General features: G+C 33.8%; 1 pseudogene; it reads right to left on the bottom strand.

Annotated features, from left to right (window-relative positions):
- Positions 1-376: 376 nt before the first annotated feature.
- On the bottom strand, positions 377-468 carry LOC116742103 (annotated as a pseudogene).
- Positions 469-9,738: the final 9,270 nt, after the last annotated feature.

Here is a 9,738-nt window from a genome sequence, read left to right as displayed (position 1 = left end):
TTCTCCCTTTCCTAACTACATATCTATGTGAGTCCGTATTTTCTTCACATACTACAAGCAAAAACCATATTATAATGGATTCAATACAGAAGCATGTATGAAAAATCCAACTCTTTTCTATTAAGGCATGTAACAAAAAGATGTGAAAAACTGTTTTTTAAAAATCCATGCTTATCACTAAATTTTTGTTTTGGAAAGCACAGTCATCTTGATTAAAAATGTTATATATGGTAACATGTAATGAGTTTATTATTGTTATTTTTTAAATTAATAAATATGTCAGGTAATAATGCTTCAGTTTTATTTATTTTTTTAGCTGTAAAATATCTTTCTTTTTTAAATTGAAGTACATTGACCTACAACACTATGTGAGTTCCAGATCCTGGAATGCTTCACAGATTTTCAGGGGCCATGCTAATCTTCTTTGTATCGTTCCAGTTTTAATATACATGCTGCCAAAGCTAGTACTCAGTTCTAGTTTCTAATATGGTAAATATTAATAAGTATAACCCACACAAACAAAAGCTCATTGACATCCTCAATAAATTTTAAGAGTGTGAAAGAATTCTGAGACCAAAAAGCTTGAAAAGTTTCCTTACACCACTGTTCTACCCATTCCAATTTGAAGACTATGCCCTCTTAAAGAAATTAAAGGTTTCATTAAGTTGTTATAGGAAGTAACATGCATAACACGGTAGTTAATGGCCTAGGATTGGCAATCAGATTGACCTGGATTTAATTCCTGGCCCTACTACTTACTAGTTTTGCTATGTTCAACAAGTTTTTGAGCCTTTCTGTACCTCAATTCCTCGTGTATCAGATGGATATAATCATACTTCCTACCTTATGAGAACTAAATGGCAAAACTTGTTATCTAGAATAATCATTGCAATCACAAAAATTTATACTAATGTCTGAGAGTAATATGGTGCTACTATAACAATGGGAGGTATTCTAAAGCCTTGAAATTCTCTTCCTTCATCAGAAGCAGTTTTTTCCAAATGAACTGCAATACTAGTTCAGTTTTTCTCCAAACCAACCTAGAAATTTGTTAAGATTTCCATTAGCATTTCCAGTAGCAGCATTAAACAAATATTTTTCTGTTGTAAAATCAAAGAGCATGTATTATGCCTACATGATAGGTCGATTGTCTTAGGACATCTCTGTAATAACATCCATATTTGGGAAAAGGCCCAATTGCAAAGGATGAATCAATGAGTTAACATGAGCAGATGAGCAAAGCGATTACCAAGCACTGATTCTGAGGATGAGCTTAGCAGTTATCTGGTGATGACTAACCCATGTTTCAAAATTGCTTTTACTGCAGGTATACAATGTAATAGACCCAATCAGAAAACTTTTCTTTGTCAATGCCGCTTTGGACATTGTAAGTCACAGAGCATTTGAAACATGTTTTTACATATTAAGCCTCTATAAAACACTATAAAATTGACATAATTATGGTTGGACCTATGATAATACTAATTCTTCACTCAGTGTTATTGACAAATAGCAGGAACTTCTTCATATATATCTGAGGGTGCCCCATGAATGTACTCGGATTAATATCTTATTAAGGCACGTGTAGCTAATTACAATCAGATATATTTTGCTTTTCAAGCACTCATTTACCTTTAAGACTTTTAAAGTCATCATTAAAATCTGACATTAATTTATCTTCAAGTTTGCTGACTCCTATCATTTCCATTTTTCTGCTGCCCATCTAGTGGTTTTTATTTTAATATCAGATGGTGTACTTTTTGCTGTAAAATTTCCATGTGATTCTTTTTATAATTTGTTTCTCTGCTGAGAACTTTTATCTTTCCATTCAGTTCAAGTGCGTTTACCTCATGAAGCATAATTATAATAGCTGCATTTACAGCTGATAATTCCAACATCTGGGTAATCTGGAGGCTGGCATCTCTTGATATTTTTTTCTTTAGAAAAAATATTCTTGGTTCTTCCTAGTTATATAATTTTGCATATTGGGTTATACCAACTCTGGATCTTGTTGGAACTTGGGGGAAAACATTTTATTTGTTTTTGTTTGTTTGTTTAGTTAAACAGGCAATCAACCCAATTAGGCTCAGATTGCGTATTCTGTCTCACCTGTTGAGAGTGGTGGTTCCGATCTCAGTTTCATTTTCAAAGACTTTGCTATGGTGCCTTGGGTCCGTCCTGTGCATGCCAGCTCAGGAGTGAGCCCAGGATGTGTGGAATGTCATACACAGAATTAGAAGATTTTCCAACTGTCAGGATTTCTCTCAGCATCTCTTCAAGATTTTCCCACTTTCCCCAACCCCATGCTCTCTGGCTCAAAGGACACTCTTTTTCTGGTTCCTCTGGCCAGAAAGCTGGATTTCTCTGAATTTTAGCTAGTCATGTCTCCAGTGCCGTGCAGCTCCACAAGTGGGGCCCACCCTTAAGGCAAAAGCTGTAAGAGAAAAGAGAAAAAAATGGGAAACATCCTCATACAGGTTACTCTTCCAAGTTTTGACACTCCTTCACAATCTACCTGCCTTTGTTTACTTTTCAGAGTTCTTAGGTACTTGATTTTCACATTTGCTCCAGAGGTTTTTAGTTGTTGTTAGCAAGACAGACAGACTTGAGTGGTTTTGGCCCACCTCAGCTGGAACCAGAAGTTTCCCTACCTACTTCTCCAAATGTTTATCTTCCACCACTCTCCCTGGTCACTTACTCTACACCAGCCTTTCTCTTCTTAACAGGCTCCTAAATGGCCAAGTTTGCACCTACAGCAAGCCATGCTACTTGCTCTTCCCTCTATGCAAAATCGGTTTCCCCACTCTAAAATGTAAACTCTATGAACTTTTCTGACTTCTACACTACCGTAATTCCAGCTGAACACGGAAAGCATGCAACACATACTTGCTGGATGGCTGTTGGCCTGCTTAACTGAGAACCAATTACTTTGAACAGTCCGGGTATTCTAGTTCAAGCAAAAATAAAGTAAAAGTTTATTGAATTGATTTAATAATAAACTAGTAAATAAAAGAGCTCTCATTCTGAGTCTTGATATGAAAATGCATGCCAACATCTTACCATCTTACCTGTCAAGAAGTTTGCAAGATATAGAATTTTCTTTTTCTCTTTTATGGCTCAAACAATTAAGTATTTCTCTTTGCAATTCATTTTGCATGACTTATACCTGGTACTGAGGTTTGCTTTTCTTCTGTCAGTAATAAAGAATATCTGTATGACTTCATTACGCATTAGTTGTTTAAGCTTTGGGTTTTGTTCACTTTGTAAATTTGATTCTGTTTAACAGGTAGCAGACTGCCCTGTTCATACCCAGTTCTACTTACTAGTTGTCAGACTTGGGAAATTAACGTACTCTGACCTTCAGTTTTTGTGCAGAAAATGAGATACAACTACCTACCTCGAAGGGTGGGTAAAGCATGTGAAATATCTACCACAATGTCTGGCACATACTTCAGACTCAAAAGAATATTATTTTCCTATCCCTCTACCAGCCCTCCAGTACTAAGAGTTAGTTTGAGCTCTCCCATGCTTTTCTTTCTGCTTTCCCTTCTTTTCTTACTTCACCTTCCTCTCTCTCTCTGTGCTATTTTATTTTACTCTCTAGGTACCTGACATCACAGAATTCCCATGAATTTTAAGTACGTGTCTTCAGGTTTTCTGAGGTAGAACTGTGTTTAATTTTAGTGATATTTTTGTTTTAACCTTATTGGATTTTTTTATAGAAACAAAGGCTTAAGTCTTCTCCAAGGACAGCTAAACACATTAAACGATGTCTGCCGACTCTGGCAAAAGGGACATTTTACCTCATACCTACTATTTTACCAAAGACTAAAACTCATTTTCTCTTTCAAATGTTCATTTAATATACAATACTAATAGTCATAACAAGCCCATGCATTATTCATATGAATTGCGATGGCTGTACACGGTAAACAAAATATTAGCTATTTAATTACTTAAGGAACGCTTGTGGTTCCCTTGTTGAGGATAACCATGTAAAATGTTTTCCTGCCAAAGATGTCTTCATGGAAATATTGAATAAAACTGAGAAGTTTGCTAATTTTCATATCCATGAAATTTAAATACATTTCTCTTCCTTATAGTAAGGATTAGAAAACTAGGAAATGTCTAATTTCAAAAGCATGATTACAACGGAAAAGGGAAGCATAAACATAAACATAAGCATAGGTAGTATTGTCATACTGAAAAAATTTTTTACAGATTATATTTTTGGTGAGTTTCACAATATCTACAGGTCATATTTACCTGTAAATATATCAAATAGAAAAACATAACTAACTCAATTTTTCCCAAGTCTCAGCTGTTTCAAGAAGAGTAAACACTGCAGTGAAAACCTGGCTTATTTCCCTGAAAATTAGGTTGAGGGCTTATTTATCAATGCTTAAAGAAGCAATTCACAATAATATTGGAATGTATGGATTTTCAAATTCCAGTGAGGTAGGTTCAGGAGATATTCCCAGTAAGCGAAGTTTAACCCTTAGGCCAAGACCAATGGATACAAGTAATATTTTTTCCTAAACTGACTTGGCAATTCTTCTCACGTTAGGGAAACCCAGTCAGCTACCTTAAATTCTTTCCAAAGCAAAGTAAAATGTATTAAAAAAAAAAAAGCCTTGGACTCAAGAATAAAAACAAAATGCAAAACTGTCAAGGAAATGTCTTTTAAACCACTTATAACTCTATTTTCTAAAAAGCTAAAGTTAACATTTTCTTTCAAAATTTTATGTCCAACTATACATACCTGCCCTGATAGGAAGAAGAAACTGATCAATAGCAAATACAATAATAAATATTCCTGATAAGTAGTTGCAAATTTCTACTGTATCAACTTAATTTAATTATACTATTTTCCCTTGATCACAAAGTTAAACTTCTTGGATCTTGAAATGGGGTAGGAGAAGAGTGTGTGGGGGGGGTGTCCCTCTTCGTGAACAAATATTTCTTTTACTATTTAGATATTTATACATTTCCACAGGTTTTTGCTCGAGTTAAGAATATAAAGAACTAGGCCATAAATTTCACCTTTTGTTTCTTGAGGTAACTCAAAATTTACAACTTGTTTCCCATCAATAAATCATAAGTGACATTTCCTTTCAGCTTTACAGTAGTGTTTAAGGCCATAACAGAACTTTAACGTCTACTGAAGTGATATCAAATATTGCCAAAGTACAATCACACACATTTAGTAAGATTTTAAGAAATTTAAAAATGAACTCAGCTCTGAAAATGAAGAGAAACAGATTGTTTATATAGATTTGGCCAAACCAATTTAGAAAATAAAGTAACTTAGAACATTGTGACTATTTTGAGTGGTATTCTTAAAAATTCTATCTAGATACACCAATAATGATCTTAAAAACTCAGAGTTGTAAAAGGTGAGAATAAAATTTTATAGAGGATAATGAGTGCACCTTGCTGATCCTTTTAGGATGAAAAGTTCTCACTACTGTTTCAGGGGGTCTGTTCAATTCTCACCTTCCCAGTGAGGCCTATTCTGGACTTACCCTATTCAACACTGCATTCTCTCTACCTCTGCGTACCTGGTCTTCCTTACCCTGTTCCACATTTTCCCCCCATAGCATTTATTAACTTACATATGGTATGTTGATTGTTCATTACCTATTATTCCTTGCTAGAATGTGAGATCCATGAAGACAGGAATCCACTGTTCACCCATTTGTATCCCAAGCATCTATAACAGTGCCTGACATATATCAAGTGCTCAATACCTATTGAGTGACTTGCAGTTTAGTTTCCTTGTTGCATCATGTTGTTTAAAGATGTCACTTTCTGTTTTGCTTTATTCTTAACTCCTTCCTTGCTCAAGAGAGCCTTCCCTGATCCTTCCAAAGCATAAGTCAGAATGTAATTAATTATGCTATGGTAACAAGTTGTCCCAAAATCTCAGTTTACGTCAATATGTTTACTTCTTGCTCATGCTAATATCTAACACATTCAGTGTAGGGAGAGAATCTGAGGTAGTTTTGCTCATATAGTCACTCAAGACCCAAGCTGACAGAGTTGCACGATCTGGAACATGTCATGTACTCGGTCACTGTAGTAGAGAGAAGCCTAAGTATTGTACAAGGGATTTTATTTACAATGCCTTTCCTTGGAAGTGTCACATCACTTTCAGTGCTATTTTGTTGGAATAAACTAGTTACAATGGCCCCATCTAACTTCAAAGGGGTGAAAATTTAGAGGAGCATATGGAATGTTTGGTAATCATTACAGTATCACATATTATAACTTTTTAAATAAGGTCTATTTCCTCTACTAGAGTGGAAACTCCTCAAGGGCAAGAGAGGGTGTCGTTTTGATCTCTAATGTATTCCAAACATCTGCTATATATAGCGGGGACTTGATAAATACTTGTCAAATAAAAAGTTTAAAACCAAATATTAAAAATAATTAACCTTTTTAATTTTTTAAAGAAAAAATACTCTCCATAATAAAGCATTTGTTTTTACGTCCATCAGTAGCCAAATGGAATTTGATATAAACATTTCCAATATACCAACTTTGGATAAATGCACAACTTAGAAAATAACTCAATAATGCATGCATCAAGATGCTACCAACAAATTCATTAACATCCAAGATTCATTACTGTATGTCAAAGGTCATCCAGGGTTAACATTATTTTCATTACGATGAACTGTAAAATTCCAGTGAGAACTGTTTGCCTGAATCAAACTATTTAATCTCTAAAATCGGAACCTAGCACTCTCACCACCCACCCAGACCTCCCTACACTCACACACATGCACACACACTTAAAAACTGCCCATTAAGGCATTATAATGGAAAAAGAAAATAGAAACTGAATGAGCATTTGTAAACGTGGGATATCATTTAGACAACTGTATAAAGTAGGCAGAAAATCCTAAAAGTGTACATAAATAAAAGCCAATAAATGATAAGCTACAGAAAGCCACATCTAAACATTTTAAGATAATCTCACTACAGTAAACAGATTTGACAAACTGAAACACTAGAGCCATGACTATAGGCCTTGCTCCATTCCAGCACAAACAAAATCTCTAACCATTTTAAGAACAGATGAGAATCCACATGCAACAAAGGAGATATAAATTACTTTTAATTAAAAAAATGAAAAATATAAATCCTTGTTAAACACTTCATTTAAAAATATGCAGCTTTATTTTAAAATGTGGTAATGCTCAAAGATGGCAGTTGACTTCACTCATATATGTAAAAATGTTCATAAAATATCAATACATTGGTTTGTAAGTTATGTACTGCCCTCCAGCTAAACTTTTTTCCACCAAATTCTCAAGTAACTGTTAAAAAAAAAGAGATCTACGTTCTAAGCCCACCATTATACTAATCATGGTTAAGTTCCAGAGCTAAAGGTGAACCATTCATGAAATAGTTTTGGATGTGATGGAAGTCTCATGAGCACACAGATGTAAAAACAACTAAGTGATAAACCAGCAGTGGCTTTTTTTCTGTTTTCCAGGTGTTAAACTAATTCACTCTAAATTGAGCAACTGTTTGGGAATTATAAAAAGTGAAAAGCTCACCCTTCTTTTCCAACCTATAAAGAGAAATAGAAAGGTGATGATGAAATTCACTACTAATAGTGTTTCACACATTCTGTTTAACACCTAATTCCAAAATACAAATCTTTGAAATGGTTTTTGAAGAGAAACATCTACTATGTTAAGCTTGTCTGTGCTAAATAAATGTAACCGTTTTATTTACTTAGACATGTATTATTCTGATGCTAACAATATTTAAATGTCCATGACTGACCCACTGAATTGGAAAGGGCTCTCAATAACTGCACATAATCTGCATCTGTAGTGTTAGAAAGAATCCAGTCTCTGTCCATTCTCTGATGTAATTTAACATTCTACAAATCCGTGATGGAAATACTAAGCTTAAAGGCCTGGAGAGTATGCCCAGTACAAATTGCATTTTTTGAAGAAAATATATACATGAATATACAGAAAAAAATGATTGTATAGTCACTAAAGCATTAATAATAGCTGTTTCCAGGTGGTGAGATTATCACTGAAGATTTTGTTACGGGAAACTATTCTCAAAAAAGCTAACTTAAGAACCAAAGGGTATTACCACCAATGAAACTATTGTCCTTTACTGACTTTACATAACAAACTTTTAAAGCTACCAACACATGTGAATTTGTCAGAATGGCTACATACAGTCTGATATATTGTGTCGGCCAAAAAGTTCGTTCGGGTTTTTGGGCAAGATGTGAAATACCCGAACAAACTTTTGGGCCAACCCAATACCTGAAGAAGGAAGATCTCTTAAAAAATGGAAAAATACCAAGATCATGGTCATAAAGGAATCGATTTGCTCTAAAATTAAAAACAACTGATAATCATTAGGCTTCCTATAGATACGTAATTCTATAGGAAAATCGGTCTCTAACATGTCATCTTTAAAAGTTTTAAAATGTTTTCCTCTATTATCTTTTTTGCTAGTTTTTTAGGTACTTATACCAGTTTAGACTGAATATTTATATTATTTTTTCCATTCACAAACATTTCTCTCTGCACTAGTAACAGCACACTGCTAATCAAAACTTACACTTAAGCCATTTAAGACTAAGTTTTAGATCTGTGGCTAATTATCTGGCAAGAATAAAAGAACAAAAAAGTTTCACATTAGCAGCAAATTGACTAGATTTAAGGGTCTTGATTTTTTGTAAGCCTTTGGAAGCCTGCATGTTAAACACTGGTGATTTTTGTATTCTCAATGGAAATGGTGATGGCATTCACTTAACCAAGCTAGCTCAAATTAAGAGTTGTGAGAACACGCAATAAAAACAAAATTGTAAGTAAATTCCTATTTTTCAGACATCACCAAGATCATCTTATAAATCAGAATAATTTTAGACTCCAGTATAGTTTTCAACCATACTTACGATACCTAAAAAGAAAAAATGTGTGTACACACACATACTTTTCATACCTCTTTACATTATATATTCACATTTACTTTAAAAAAAGTCACATGGAGAAAATGTAAACCTGAAATAACATTAAATTCTATTGTTACATAAATGATCTGCTTTATTTTCAAAACATTTGTACAAGCTACACTTTCACTTATTACCTTACTATGCTTTGTTGAAAGGATGTGCCTTACTTAGTCTTTAAGCTTTTAAGAATATTAGAAATAACAAGATTAAGTTCAAGTACACAAAGTCCTTTAGACTATTCTGGAATATCAATTTTTAAATGGCACAAGTCACAATGAGTAGATGAAGCTCCCCATATGTTGATGGCATACTACAGAATCATAAAGAATGGAAAAGCCACAAAATTGAAATCTGAGATATCAAATCCATTCTGGGGAATTATCTTCAGACATCTTAGTAAAAAAAATATATATGCACAATTTTTCAAAACTCGTGAACTTTTTAGGATTAGCATATTATTTAATGTGCTTGAAACAGGATATTAAGTGTTGACTAAGACACTAAAAAAGCTAAATGCCTCTCTCAAACATGAGTAGACTGATACTCTACTCCCAAACTGACAAGAGCCCATGTTTTTATATAACTGTAGGCTTTGAAGGACAGCAGGGGAAAAAAAACCCAACAAACCTTACAAAAACTTATTAATCACATTTGGCTGCCCATCATTTAAAATGGCAATAAATCTAATCAATTTAAATTATAAATATTAAATATTCTCATTTAATAAAACACCCACACAA

The sequence above is a fragment of the Phocoena sinus genome, chromosome 16 (genome assembly GCF_008692025.1).
Source record: "Phocoena sinus isolate mPhoSin1 chromosome 16, mPhoSin1.pri, whole genome shotgun sequence".
Classification (NCBI taxonomy): domain Eukaryota; kingdom Metazoa; phylum Chordata; class Mammalia; order Artiodactyla; family Phocoenidae; genus Phocoena; species Phocoena sinus.
Note: the sequence above shows the minus strand (reverse complement) of the source record. Positions and strands in the feature narration are given on the sequence as shown.